Source organism: Amblyraja radiata, chromosome 2 (assembly GCF_010909765.2).
Source record: "Amblyraja radiata isolate CabotCenter1 chromosome 2, sAmbRad1.1.pri, whole genome shotgun sequence".
Classification (NCBI taxonomy): Eukaryota; Metazoa; Chordata; class Chondrichthyes; order Rajiformes; family Rajidae; genus Amblyraja; species Amblyraja radiata.
The window spans coordinates 33,537,379-33,551,496 of NC_045957.1; positions in this window are offsets into that span (position 1 = coordinate 33,537,379).

A 14,118-nucleotide genomic window follows, 5' to 3' on the forward strand; every position below is an offset into this window, starting at 1 on the left:
ACCTCACAGATTGCCATGCACATACTTTTAAGAGTTGTTCTGACATTGAGTTTTTTTAAATTATGTTCCCCTCTCAAATTATACCCGCCCTGTCTTTCCATAAACAGTTTTTGTATATTTCCTGGAAGTAAATTATTTCTTGCTTTGTACATGATTTGCGCAGTCTTAAATTTAACCAGATCAGTGAACTTCAGTGTATGTGACTTTAAAAATAATAAATTGGTATGTTCAAGATATCCAACGTTATTGATAATTCTTATTGCTCTTTTTTGTAATGTGCATAACGGCTGTAGGTTGGTTTTGTAGGCGTTACCCCATATCTCCACACAGTAACTCAGATATGGCAATATGAGTGTATTATACAGAGTATGTAATGATTTGTGGTCCAGAGTCTGCACGTTCTTCCTGTGACTGCGTGGGTCTCCTCCCACATCCCAAAGACGTGTGGTTTTGTAGGTTAATTGGTCTCTGTAAATTCCTCCTGGGGAGTGGGTGAGAAAGTGGGAGAAGATAGAACTAGTGTGAAATTGACCTCTGTGAATCGTCCCCCCTCCTGTAGGGAATGGATGTGAAAGTGGGGACAATATAGAACGAGTGTGAATGGGTGACCAATGGTTAGCGTGGACTTGGTGGGCTGAAGGGCCTGTTTCCCTACCATCTCTTTCAATCAATTCAATCAATCAATTACTAATCAATTTTTTAGGGTCATGGAGTTAAACAGCATTGAAACAGGTTATCTGGCCTATCTCGTCCATGCCATCCTAGTCACCAAACTAAGCTAGTCCCATTTACTTGCATTTGGTCCAAATCCTTTTAAACCTTTCTTATTCATGTACCTTTTAAACATTGTAATTGTACCCACCAGTACCACTTCCTCCGGGAGCATATTCCACATATCCACCAGCCACTGTGGGAAAAAGTTGCCCCTCATTACCCCTTTAAATCTTTCCCTTCTCACCTTATGTCTATGCCTTCTAGTTTTTGACTCCCCTATCCTGGGATAAAGACTGTGACCATTCACCTTCATGATTTTATCAACCTCTGCACGGATTCTCCTCAGTTTCTGACATTCCAAGGAAAAATGTCCCAGCCGTTCCTTATAACTCAAGCTCCCCTGTCCCGGTAACATCCTTGTGATTCTTTTCTGCACAATTTCCAGCTTAATGACACACCTTATCTATTGCTCAGTGACCAGAACGACAGACAATACTCAAGTTTCTAAAGATTTTCATTTTTTGGGGGGTAATGAATTGGTATTGGGGATTGCAAATAATTATACCATTTAAACTATTTTATTTAGTTTAGTTTAGTTTATTGTCACATATATCAAGGTGCAGTGAAAAGCTTTTTGTTTTGTGCTATGCAGACAGAGGAAAGGCTGTACATGATTACAATCAAGCCGTCCACAGTGTACAGATACAGGATAAAGCGAATAAGGTTTAGTGCAAGATAAAGTCCAGTGAAGACTGATTAAAGTCCAATTTAATAATTTTTCCCCTTTCTTTTTTTTTCTTTCCTTTCATCCAATCTTTTTTTCCCTCTACTTTTAATTAATTTTTCTTTAGTTTGAAATTGAGTTCTCCTTACCCTACTTGGTTAATTTCGTAAAAGCTCTGGTTAAGAGGATGCACTGTTGGTCCCATTGCTCATTATTAACCCAGGTAGCTACACTAACACTATCCTTCACATGAGGGACAATTTACAATTTACAGAAGCCAATTAACCTACAAACCTGCATGTCTTTGGAGGGTGGGGTGAAACCGGAGCACCCAGAGAAAACCCACGTGGTCACAGCACTGCAACAAGATATAAACACCGTTTGGGTATGGGCTGTTAAATGTCAAGCAATGTTTATGCTACAGAAGTGCCAGACAACAAATATCTGATCACTTGACATTCAATGGTATTTAGACATTATTTTACACTTTAGAGATACAGCGTGAAAACAGGTCCTTCAGCCCATCGAGTCTGCGCCGACCAATGATCACTAGAATATACTAGCTCTATCCTACACAATTAACAATTTGCAGAAGCCAATTAACCTACAAACCTGCACACCTTTGGAGTGCGGCAGGAAACAGGAGCACCCGGAGAAAACCCACGAGGTCACATGGAGAATGTACAAACTACATACAGACACCACCCATAGTCAGGATCGAACCCGGGTCCCTGGCTCAGTAAGGCAGCATCTCTACTGCTGTGCTGCTATGTATGCCACCCTAAACCAACAATTAAATTGTCATAAGTTAAACAAATGACAAAATTATGTCAATTTAGACCTTCTAAGAATTTCCTGGCCAGTATACTTTCCAAGAATTATTTCCAGGAATCTCACCAGGAACAGAACTCATGACAACATTCAGTGCTCAGAATTAAGGACATGAATGTAAATCATTTAAAAAATGTTTTCTACATCATTTATAATTTGTCAGATCATATTCTGCACGTCTTTATGTTAAGATCAACTAATCAGAATAGCTGGAATTCTGTTTCAAGGATCTTTGAATGTGTTCTCTAATATATCATCCATCTTTCGACTAAGAAAGTCTAAAGTCAGAAGTAAAGTAAAGATGCAGACCAGCAAGCAGGCTATTATAATACCATTGTCAATTTGCACATCAAGCACATACTATATAACGTTTACAAACCATTTGGATAGGTACATGGTTAGGATAGGTCTGCAGGAATACGGACCAAATGCAAGCAGGTGGGACTAGTGTAGATAGAGCATTCAATTCAATTCAATTCAATTTATTTGTCATTTGGACCCCTTGAGGTCCAAACAAAATGTCGTTTCTGCAGCCATACATTACAAAACAAAAAAGACCCGAGACACAACACAGTTTACACAAACATCCATCACATCGTTGTGATGGAAGGCAAAAACAACGTATCTCTCCACTGCACTCTCCCCCCCGATCGATGTCAGAGTCAGAGTCAAAGTCAAAGCCCCCGGCTGGCGATGGTGATTGTCCCGCGGCCATTAAAGCCACGCCGGGTGATGCAAGGTTGCACACCGGGTCTTGTTGTTAGAGCCCCCGGCGTGCGCTCGCAAAGTCCCGCGGCCATTCCAAGCCGCGCGGGGCGATGGTGTAAGGCCCCGCTCCAGGTGCTCTTCAACCCCGCAACTCGGGCTGGAGAAATCGCCGCTGCGGAAGCCCCGAAAAGCGGTCACCCAGCAGGGACCCGCGGGCTCCCGGTGTTACCGTCCGCCAAACCCGCAGTTGCAGCCTCCGAATCTCCGGGGGTCGGGTGGCAGCAGCGCTCCACCACAGCTCCACCCGCTCCGGACTCGGCCAGCCCCGTGACGGTGAGTAGTCGGCAGCTCCGCAGCTGGAGCCCCAGGTCGTTCCTGTCGGAGGCCGCTCCACGTTGCAGCCCCAACGACAACGGAGACCCGACAAAGAAAAGGTCGGGTCTCCCGTGCAGGGGAAAGATTTTAAAGTTACCCCCTCCCCCCCACACCACCCCCACCCCTACCCCCCCACACACACATACCCCAACATAAAAAATAACAAAAACTAGATAAAAACAAGACAAAAAATAATAAAAACACAGACGGACTGCAGAGGCCGCTGCTGACGAGAGTCGCGCCGCCCACCGAATGCATCGCATGTTGGTCGATGTGATCAAAATGGGACAAGGGCCTGTTTCCACATTGTATGACTCTTTGACTTTCTGACTAAGTCTCTAAGTCATCTTATCAACATGATCTGAAAATTGGATTTGTGTTACACCACAGTTTATTATGACTGCAGAAGACTAACTCTAAAGGGCAAAGAATGAAATAGATCATTCTTGGCTAAAACATTCTGAAAACAAATCGCATAGATTTAGGAAACATTTGCCATTTTTGCAGGCATTGTGCTGATCTGACCTGCCGAGAGCTTCCAACATTTTCTGCTTTTATTTCAGATTTCCAGCATCTGCAGTATTTTAGAGTTCCGCTTACTATCGTGTGGATCATTCAGGTCATTGCCCGGTGCCATTTAGTGGGATAAGGAAGGAAGGAAGGAGCCATTCATAGAGGGAGGAGAGAAAGAAGAGTTCATAACAGGAAGAAAATGTAGATCTCTGTGATTGAGACTCATGCTAAAAACATGAGCTTTAGGGGCCTGTCCCACTATAGGGCCTGTCCCACTTGGCAATTTTTTCAGTGACTGCCGGCATCATATATAATAATAATAATAATAATAATAATATATCTTTTATTGTCATTGCACGTCAGTGCAACGAGATTTAGTATGCAGCTCCACTGATGTACAAGAAAGGTAAATAAATACAATACATAAATAAGCAAGCTGAATTGATTGACGTGACCATCTGAGGGAGACTGTCCAAAGGGGGTGGGTGGGGGGGCACTCATTAGGGCCAGTTCAGAGCCGCTATAGCTCTTGGGATAAAACTATTCCTGAGTCTAGAGGTTCGGGCGTAGAAGGCCTTGTAACGTCTGCCGGAGGGAAGCAGTTGAAACAGACCGTGGCAGGGGTGTGATGAGTCCTTATGGATGCTGAGGGCCTTCCTGAGGCACCGTGTGTGGTAGATGCCCTCCAAGGCTGGTAGCTCTGTCCCGATGATCCGCTGCGCTCTGTTGACGACGCGCTGAAGAGCTCTCCTCTCCGCCTCCGTGCAGCTGAGATACCACACAGAGATGCCATACGTTAGTATGCTCTCTGTGGTGCAGAGGTAGAACGTTGTCAGCAGCTGTTGGGGCAGACCAGTCTTTTTTAATGTCCTCAGGAAGAACAGTCGTTGCTGTGCCTTCTTGACCAGCGCGGCGGTGTTTGTGGACCATGTGAGGTCTTCTGAAATGTGAGTGCCCAGAAACTTAAAGCTAGACACTCTCTCCACACTTTCCCCGTAAATGGAGATTGGGGCGTATTCTCCATTATGGGACCTCCTGAAGTCCCATATCAGGGTCGCCAAAAGATTTAGAACATTTCAAAATCCAGCGGGGCCAAAAAAAATGTTGCAACACTTGAGGAAACACGGTGCGTCAATACTTAAACACGCCACATCACCGCCGCGTAACGTCGCATCATGCCGCGACTTTTTTGGTGACCTGATACGTCAGTCAATTATGCCGGCAGTCGGCGGAAAAAATCGCCATGTGGGACAGGCCCCTTAGGCGATTTTTTAGGCGACTACAGGAGACTATGCAGTCGCCTCATGGTCACCACTAGTTCGCCGGTGGTTGCCGTAGTGCCACCTGCATGGTCGTGAGTAGTTTCCTCAGTGTCGCGACAAGTCGTAACTTCATTTTGGTCGCCGCTAATTTTTCAACCCAGAGATTCTTATAACAATTATAAATCATGCACCTCCAAAAGACACAGATCAATAAACACATCTCAATCCCAACCCATGGTAGATAAACAGATGTCCTGTTACCCTTTCAAAGGTAGACAAAAATGCTGGAGAAACTCAGCGGGTGAGGCAGCATCAATAGAGTGAAGGAAGACCTATTTCCTTCGCTCCATAGATGCTGCTTCACCCGCTGAGTTTCTCCAGCATTTTTTGTCTACCTTCGATATTTCCAGCATCTGCAGTTCTTTCTTAAACATGTTATCCTTTCAACATAATTTTATTGTTTTACAATATCATTTATCCTTTACAAAATGAATGGATCACATTTTGAGTTGGGACTCTTCTTCAGAAGAAGGGTCTGAAGAATGGTCCTGATCTGAAACGTCGTCTGTCCATTTCCCTCCACTGATGCTGCCTGACTTCCTCCAGCAGTTTAATTTTTGCTTGCTTTAAGCATGTGCAGTTTCTTGTGTCGCCATAAAGGCAAATTTCTCCATCTTTACCTTCAAAATAAGTTCTTAATTCCAGATCATGGTACATTACAAATCAGATGCTACCAACAGCCCACAGCATCCAATGGATTCACTCTGCTCAATCTGTTCTTCGTTGCCTAGCAAAGTAGAGCAGTGCAAAGGATATACTTGCAGAGGGGATAAGACTTGTTTCCAAGAGGCTTCAGCTGCCCTTTGGCCCATTGTGCGTTTGTTCTGCGAATGACTGATGTTGGCACTGAATGTAAAATGCTCCAGTCTCCCAAAAATAACGTTAGTGCCTTTGAAGTATGACCAAAAAGAACATAATAAAACCTATTAAGTGGAAAAGAAGGAACCAGACAAAAATTTGGTACCGCAAATCATTTTTTGGTGACAGAAGCAATAAATATAAATTGTTGGTCAGAGAAATAAGTTGTATCTCAAAACCTATGGTTTATTGGCAATTTTGGAAAATATTATAGGCAAGATATTACCGCAGAAATGTCTAATATGTGTTTGATAATGTAAGGCCTCCCTCTATGGGAAACTCTGAGTATGTCACTAGAAGAGGAAAAAAATAAAAGATGAATTCTAGTCCAGAAGCAAGATTGGAAATATTCAGCAATTCGGACAACATCTTGGAGGGAGAAAGAGATTTGATGGCTTAGCTTAACAAAGTTCATTAGAATTCTGCAATTAAACTTTACACCTTTTATTAAATATCCAGTCGCATCACATTCATTGAATTATTCACGGTGTAGTTTTGCTCAGTTTAGAGATACAGCATGGCAACAGGCCTTTTGGTCCACTGAGTCTACACTGACCATCGATCACTCATTCAAGTCAAGTCAATTCAAGTCAAGTCAAGTTTATTCGTCACATACGCATACGAGATGTGCAGTGAAATGAAAAGTGGCAATGCTCGCAGATTGTGTAAAAAATACTACAAAACAGAATGGAACAGAATTCACACAAGTTCTTTGTCAACCCTTTTTTGCATCCACTCCCGACACATTAGTGGCAATGTTTGCAGAGGCCAATTGACCTACAAACCTGCACATCTTTTAGACCTGAGTGGAAACCGTACCACCAAGATGAAACCCGCATGGTCACAGGTAGGATGTGCAAACTCCACACAGACAGTACCTGTGGTAGGAATTGGACCCGGGTCTCTTGTGCTGAGAGGCGGATAATGGTACCAGCTGAGCTGCTGTGCTTCTCCAACAGTACTTGAAATAAAGAGACCACAGTCTAAGCTGTGCCTGTCCCATAGATGTTGCATCCACAAGAACTGGTCAATGAGTGAATATCACAAACAATTAGCTTGTCTGTGTTGAACATTCAGAGTTTCTCCTCCAGACATTAGGCCATGTCAGGAAAGTTGTGGAACACTCTGCACTTACAGCCCCTACACACTGAGCAGCTCAGAATAATCTAGGATAAGGCAGTCTGCTTAATAGTTAGCCCGTTCACCACCCTGAACATTTGGTCTCTCCACCATCAGTGCAATGTCTATAGAGGATGTTGTGTGCTTAGTTCAGTATAGTTTAGTTTAGAGATACAGTGCATACTATATACTGTAAACTGCAAGTATTGTGTTTACAAGCCTGTCATGCTGCTGCAAGTAAGAATTTCATTGTTCTGCTGTCAGTACTTATGTCAATTGAACACTCTCTTGAATGCTCTCAGTCTTTTGATACACTCACTACTGTATTTAATATACTTCAGTGTGAGGAAAAATACTGTAGAGCAGGATCCTAAAAGAAGAAATATAATAATTCTCAGTAAATTTTCGTGGGTTATATATTTCCAGAAGATAATAGGCTATATGATGGCACAGTGGCGCAGCGTTAGAGTTGCTGTCTTACAGCGCCAGAGACCCGGCTTCGATCCTGACCATGGGTGCTGTCTGTATGGAGTTTGTACGTTCTTCCCGTGACCTGCTTGAGTTTTCTCCGAGATATTCGGTTTCCGCCCACACTCCAAAGACGTACAGGTTTGTAGGTTAATTGGCTTGGTATAAAATGTAAAATTGTCCTTAGTGTGTGTAAAGTAGTGTTAATGTGTGGAGATCGCTGGTGGGTGTGGACTCGGTGGGCCAAAAGACTTGTTTCCACGCTGTATCTCTAGACTAAAAAACTAAACAAATTATATGTGACAAACCTCTTTTAGTTCAGTGGCACTGATCAAGATATCACGATAATTCCTCTTTGGTTAAATGTTCTCATGCAATCATGAGATTACATGATTGTAATCATGTATTGTCTTTCTGCTGACTGGTTAGCACGCAACAAAAGCTTTTCACAAGTGACAATAAACTAAGCAAAAACTGAACTTCTGGGTCCACTGAAGAGCAGAAGGAGTCCTCATTTTTTGACATCTCTTGGTCTGCACTAAGCTTGTTTTGCAAACCTTGTGCATAATTCCTGATGTGAGATGAACTCAGAATCTTCTGAATGTCAAGATGAGCTTGTGTTGAGTCAGAGCTGAAATCAACAAGTTCAGCATGTGAGATGAGGGAGTCTCCTGGATTAGTGATACCATGCCGTTCTTCAGAGTGTATTCTTTACTGTTCCCTTTGGATATCACAGCTCAATGAAAAAGAGATGCTTGGGCCAATTGGCTGCCCTATCAACTGACTTTATTTATGACACCCAATGGGAAAAATTTAGCCAGCACATTTGAGAAATATAACATTTTTCCCAACTTATCATTAAAACAATTCAGGCCATTATGTGCCATTTATTTCACATTAAATGGAACGAATGGGATCAGCTTTTACAATTTTGTAAAAATCTGGTGTTTTGATAGATAGAATTGATTGAAAGATACAGCATGGAGACAGGTCCTTCGGCCCATCGAGTCCATGCTGACCTTCCGCCATCTGGCCACACCAGCTCTATGTTCTTCCACTTTCTCATCTACTCTCCACACACTCAGGGCAATTTACACAGACCAATTGACCTACAAACTTGCACCTCTTAGGGATGTGGGAGGAAACCGGAGCACCCAAAGGAAACTCATGTGATTGAGGGGAGCATATTCAAACTCCACACAGACATGGGCGGCACAGCCACGCTGAGGTTAAGTTGCTGCCTTACATAGAAACATAGAAACATAGAAAATAGGTGCAGGAGTAGGCCATTCGGCCCTTCGAGCCTGCACCGCCATTCAATATGATCATGGCTGATCATCCAACTCAGTATCCTGTACCTGCCTTCTCTCCATACCCCCTGATCCCTTTAGCCACAAGGTCCACATCTAACTCCCTCTTAAATATAGCCAATGAACTGGCCTCAACTTCCTTCTGTGGCAGAGAATTCCAGAGATTCACCACTCTCTGTGTGAAAAATGTTTTTGTCATCTCGGTCCTAAAGGATTTCCCCTTTATCCTTAAACTGTGATCCCTTGTCCTGGACTTCCCCAACATCGGGAACAATCTTCCTGCATCTAGCCTGTCCAACCCCTGAAGAATTTTGTAAGTTTCTATAAGATCTCCCCTCAATCTTCTAAATTCTAGCGAGTACAAGCCGAGTCTATCCAGTATGAAAGTCCTGACATCCCAGGAATCAGTCTGGTGAACCTTCTCTGTACTCCCTCTATGGCAAGAATGTCTTTCCTCAGATTTGGAGACCAAAACGGTACACAATACTCCAGGTGTGGTCTCACCAAGACCCTGTACAACTGCAGTAGAACCTCCCTACTCCTATACTCAAACCCTTTTGCTATGAAAGCTAACATACCATTCGCTTTCTTCACTGCCTGCTGCACCTGCATGCCTACTTTTAATGACTGGTGTACCATGACACCCAGGTCTCGTTGCATCTCCCCTTTTCCTAATCGGCTACCATTTAGATAATAGTCTACTTTACTGTTTTTGCCACCAAAGTGGATAACCTCACATTTATCCACATTATACTGCATCTGCCATGCATTTGCCCACTCACCCAGCCTATCCAAGTCACCTTGCAGCCTCCTAGTATCCTCCTCACAGCTATCACTGCCTCCCAGCTTCGTGTCACCCGCAAACTTAGAGATGTTGCATTCAATTCCCTCTTCCAAATCATTAATATATATTGTAAATAGCTGGGGTCCCAGCACTGAGCCTTGCGGTAACCCACTAGTCACTGCCTGCCATTCTGAAAAGGACCCATTTACTCCTACTCGTTGCTTCCTGTTTGCCAGCCATTCTTTATCCACATCAATACTGAACCCCCAATACCGTGTGCTGGGGTTTGTATACTAATCTCTTATGTGGGACCTTGTCGAAAGCCTTCTGAAAGTCCAGATATAACACATCCACTGGTTCACCCTTATCCACTCTACTAGTTACATCCTCGAAAAATTCTATAAGATTTGTCAGACATGATTTACCTTTCGTAAATCCATGCTGACTTTGTCCAATGGTTTCACCACTTTCCAAATGTGCTGCTATCCCATCTTTAATAACTGACTCTAGCAGTTTTTCCACTACCGATGTTAGACTAACTGGTCTGTAATTCCCCGTTTTCTCTCTCCCTCCCTTTTGAAAAAGTGGGGTTACATTAGCTACCCTCCAATCCTCAGGAACTACTCCAGAATCTAAAGAGTTTTGAAAAATTATCACTAATGCATCCACTATTTCTGGGGCTACTTCATTAAGTACTCTGGGATGCAGCCTATCCGGCCCTGGGGATTTATCGGCCTTTAATCCTTTCAATTTACCTAACACCACTTCCCGGCTAACCTGGATTTCACTCAGTTCCTCCATCTCATTTGACCCGCGGTCCCCTGCTATTTCCGGCAGATTATTTATGTCTTCCTTAGTGAAGACGGAACCAAAGTAGTTATTCAATTGGTCTGCCATGTCCTTATTCCCCATGATCAATTCACCTGTTTCTGACTGCAAGGGACCTACATTTGTTTTAACTAATCTCTTTCTCTTCACATATCTATAAAAACTTTTGCAGTCAGGTTTTATGTTCCCTGCCAGTTTTCTTTCATATTCTATGCACCAGATTACAGCGCCAGAGACCGGGTTCCTTCCTGACTATGAGTTTGTACATTCTTCCTGTGACCTGCGCAGGTTTTCGGCAGGTGCCACAATTCCAAAGGCGTGCTGGTTTGTATGTTACTTGGCTTCCATAAATTGCCGCGTAATGTGAAGGATAGAAATGCTCCAAAGACGTACAGGTTTTGAGGTCCGCAAGAACCTACCTGACCTCCCGGTGGCTCAGCACTTCAACTCCCCCTCCCATTCCCAATCCGAGCTCTCTGTCCTGGGTCTCCTCCATTGCCAGAGTGAGCAACACCGGAAATTGGAGGAACAGCACCTCATATTCCGCTTGGGGAGCCTGCATCCGGAGGGCATGAACATTGAATTCTCCCAATTTTGTTAGCCCTTGCTGTCTCCTCCCCTTCCTTAACCCTCGAGCTGTCTCCTCCCATCCCCCAGCCATCGGGCTCCTCCTCCTCCTTTTTCCTTCCTTCTCCCCGCCACCTCCTATCAGTCTGAAGAAGGGTTTCGGCCCGAAACGTTACCTATTTCCTTCGCTCCATAGATGATGCTGCACCCGCTGAGTTTCTCCAGCATTTTTGTGTACCTTCGATTTTCCATCATCTGCAGTTCCTTCTTGAACAGGTTTGTAGGTTAATTAGCTTCGGTAAAATTACAAATTGTCTCTATTCTATAGGATTGTGCTAGTGTACGGGGTGATCGATGGTCAGTGCAGACTCGGCGGGCTGAAGGGCCTGTTTCCGTGCTGTATCTCTAAAGTGTAAAATCACTCAAGGTGAGTATTGAACATGGGTTTCTGGCACTGAGGCGGTAGCTCTACCACGCTGTGAGGTGGTGGCTCTACCACGCTGTGAGGTGGTGGCTCTTAGGGACTGGCTACATCCCTCCAAGGCCTCTGTGTTTGTCCAGCTCTTGTCACATGCATCAATGCTGCTCCCATAACCCATTGCACCACAACTAGTCCCCCCACTGTCAATATTTGGCAGCTCTTGCTGTCAGTTGTCCTGGGCTTAAACTATGAAGCTTGCTCTCTCAACCTTCCTGCCTCACGACCTGCCACGACCTGCCACTTTGGATGGTGCAGAAATACAGTCAGCATAGCTGTTGCCCCACAGCTTTGGTACCGGATCCATGGTCGACCCTGACCTCTGATACCACTTGTGTGGAGTTTGCAGGTTCTCCCGTGACCGCTTGTATTTCCCTCAGGCGTTGAGAGACACGGCGTGGTAACAGGCCCTTCGGCCCACCAAGTGCTCTCCGACCAACAATCACCCCATTCACTAGCTCTATCCTACTCACCAGGGGGCAATTTACAGAAGCCAATTAACCTACAAACTTGCATGTCGTTGGAATGTCTGAGGAGTAACTTGGTTTACCTGCAGGGGCACGGGGCGATGGCTGCCCTGTCAGCAGTCTGTTTGCCTTTTCACTTCTTTCACTACTTTGTTATAAGTTTTTGTTTTAATGTTCTTCGGTTTGTTTTATGTGGGGGGGGGGGGGGGGGGAGGGAGGGGATCGGGGGAAACTTTTTTTCAGGTTATTACCTTCCTGGAGATGTGATCAATTTTTGGTTCACATTCTCCGGGCTCTGCGGCCCTCCATCGATGGAGCTGGAAGCCTCCTCGGACTGTCGTGAGCCCCACCGCGGGGTGCGGACTTAACATCAGAGCTGATCCCTTGCCTGGGCTCACTCGACACGGAGAGCCCGAACGCCACCGGCTACGGGAATCAAGATCATCCTGTCAACGGAGACTCAAGGCCCACGACCAAGGAAGAACTAAGGGAAGGAGTTGAACTTTATTTCGCCTTCCATCACAGTGAGGAATGTGTAGGAGTCACTGTGATGGATGTTCATGTTAAAATGTGTTTTTGACTGATCTGCTACTTTTAATTGTATGACTGGCCTGGCCAATGAAATTCCTCGTATGTTGCAAAACATACTTGGCGAATAAAGTGTGATTCTGATTCTGATTCTGATTCTGTATCCGGAGCACCCGGAGAAAACTCATGCGGTCACAGGGGGAGCATACAAACTCAGTGCTGACAGCACCCATAGTCAAGATCGAACCAGTGTCTCTGGCTCTGTAAGGCAGCAACTCTACCGCTGCGCCACCGTGCCACACTCTTCTGATTCCCTCTCCCAAATCCACAGATGCACAGCATGTTAGTTTCAATGACCACTGTAAATTGCCCCTATTGTGCAACTGGATGGGCAAATCTGGGAGGATTTGATGGGAATGTGGGGAGAACAGGTCACATGGAAGATTAGATGGTTTTCTCATGACTTTGCAAGTATTTGTGCATTCACGTTTAAAGGCACTACAGCTGGAAACAGTGCAAAGAAGATTTACAAGGATGTTGCCAGGACTCAAGGCGCTGAGCTTTCAGCTGAGATTGGGCAAGCTGGGACTTAATTCCTTGGAGCGCAGGTGGATGAGGGGTGATCTATGAGGGGTGATCTATGGGGGGAATAGATAGGGTGAATGCACAGTCTTTTACCTCGACTAGGGGAATCAAGAACCAGAGGACAAAGGTTTAGGGTGAGAGGGGCAAGATGTAATAGGAACCTCAGGGGCAACATTTTCACTCAGAGGGTGGTGGGTATATGAAATGAGCTACCAGAGGAGGTAGTTGAGGCAGGTGTAATAACAACATTTAAAAGACACTTGGGTAGGAAAGGATAAGAGGACTATGGGCCAAATGCAGGCAAATGGGACCAGCTGGGATTGGGCATCTTGGTCAGCATGGACGAGTTGGGCCAAAGGGTCTGTTTCATTACTGCATGACTCTATAACCATGAAGGCAAATTGTGTTTGGTGTTGTAATAAATAGCCTGTAACCGAGTGCACATTTACTGAAATATTGGAGCACTGCTGTTTATCCTGATTGCGGGGAGAAGGGTGAAAAAGGTTGCTGGAAATCCTCGCAGCAGATGTTTCCCCTCCATTTTGTGATTAACTAGGACTCCAGAAATCCAAGGGGAGAAAATGGAGACTGCCTCATCTCTGACATGTTGCACTGCATGGCTTCACACTCTCTAATCAGACATAGCAACTGACTTGCACAAGCTGGCAGTTGACAGAGTGAAGTGTTGCTGAGTTCAAAGTTTTTTGGAAAATAATGTTGCATGCTGTTAAATTTTCGAGCTACGCTTGGCTTTCCCTTCCTCGGCCAAATGTTACGCCTCCCTCGTTAGTGATGTTATTCTGGCCAAATATAAGGAGCATTCATGCAATTAACGTTTCACTGTGAGCTGAGGCAGATTAGAAAAGGGAAGTATAATTGTATAAAATGGACAGGGAGATGATATTTAGGACAAGGTGTTATTTTTCAAAGTATATATGC